This window comes from Herpailurus yagouaroundi, unplaced genomic scaffold, assembly GCF_014898765.1.
Source record: "Herpailurus yagouaroundi ecotype Mexico unplaced genomic scaffold, PumYag 139, whole genome shotgun sequence".
NCBI classification, from domain to species: domain Eukaryota; kingdom Metazoa; phylum Chordata; class Mammalia; order Carnivora; family Felidae; genus Herpailurus; species Herpailurus yagouaroundi.
In genome coordinates, this window is record NW_024412394.1 from 33015564 (window position 1) to 33017285 (window position 1722).

Here is a 1722-nt window from a genome sequence, read left to right on the forward strand (position 1 = left end):
GCCCCTGCCCCGGGAGGAAGGACGTCGTCGGGGGCCGGAGCAAACGCCGAGCGACCCCTGCACACGGAGGGCAGGGGCGCCGGCGGCTGGCGGTCCTTTGCGGCCAGACCCCTCCGCGCCGGCCGCCGTCCCGCAGCCTCGCGGACCTGGGGGCCTGCGGTGCCGGAGCCTTTCGCTGCCGGCCTGGGGCCTGACCGCGAGCACTGCGAGAAAGTCCCTGAGGGCAGAACCCAACTTGAAAGGGTGTTTTCTTTGCCTCTGCGGCGCAGCAGGGTGCTGCGAAGGTGGGGTGGGAGGAACCTGTCTAAAAATAGAGGATTGTGAAAACCGGTCTAGTGCGTGTCATTGGGAAAAATTACCCAGAATAAGGTGGGACTGCAAGTGAGGAGCAGCGAGCACCCTCCCCTCCCGTGGGGTTTACAGCCATTCAGAGTAGGGTAGGAGACCCCCATCCGAAGTTAAAACGCCCTAAGTAAGGCCTTTCAACTGAGGAGTTCAGGGCACTCTGCAGAACTCTTGTATCACCCAGAGACTTGTTGATCCAACTGTCCTTAAATCATTTGGCTAATACAGTTTGGAGGAGAGGTTAGTAAATAGTTAAATATTCCCTATTAACCTCTGACGGACTGAAAATAATTCAGAAAACTTTAGAAAGGGGGAACTGTGTAGTCAGCCCTCTGGAGAAGTGCGCATCCTGGAGGTATGTTAAGGTTTGTGGTTCTGCATTAGGCCCTCCTCTTTATAGCTAGGTAGAAATGAAAGTGAAAAAAAAAAAAAAAAAATGGAGCCCAAAGTCAAATATGACCACTGGTTGCTTGACTGGAGTAGAGGAGTCACCACCTAAATATTACAGCCAAGGCTGCCTCCTTCATCTGGATGATCATCTCTGTTTAGGTGAGGAGGAGACAAAGTCTTAGTGCAGGCTCTATGCTAAACACGTTGTTTTAATCACCTGCGATTTCGGGGGTTGGGTGGGAGTTGCTGTTTTTAATCCCCATTTTAGACAAACCTGAGGCTTAGAGAGTAGAAGCTTGCCCAAGGATACTCAGGGAGAGAATGATGCAAACCCAAGTATGTCTGTGACCAATGTACAACCTTTAACCTGTCAATATCGTGCGGATCCCCTTGCCCCTTGTGCTCTGGATTGCTGATGGGTCATTTTGAATTGCAAATTCAACCCTCAAAAAGTATTAGAGGCTAGGTTCCAGTTTTTCTCTTTCTCTTGTCTCCCAATTAAGTAACCTTCTCAAAGAAGTCTGGGTTATCAAAAAATTCCAGCCCAGATTCAATCCAGCTAACCAGGTCCCTCTGTATAAAACAGTTTCATAATTAATGTTTCAGTTAATTGTGACCCCAGAAAATGGTAGACCACAGCAGCCCTCCCTTTTCCCCTTTAGTGATTTATTTTTGTTAGTGTCACCATTTAACTTCTTTTAAAAATCTCCTTTTTATTTTTGCTTTTGTTCCCTCTCCCCATAGTCATTTGCAAGTACTACTGGACCTACTTTTAGAATATATCCCAGTCTGACTACTTCTTACCTCCTAGGAATACCTGCTGTATTCCTAGTTCAAGTGAATATTTAACAAATGATGGCGCCAATAAGTAAGATGAGTAAGTCTAGGGAAAAAGCATCATCAGAGGTTAAATTAAGAATTCCCCTGAATTTTATATCCACTTGGACGTCTAAGTGGAGTTCTTAACTATATCGATGAATGGAGCCT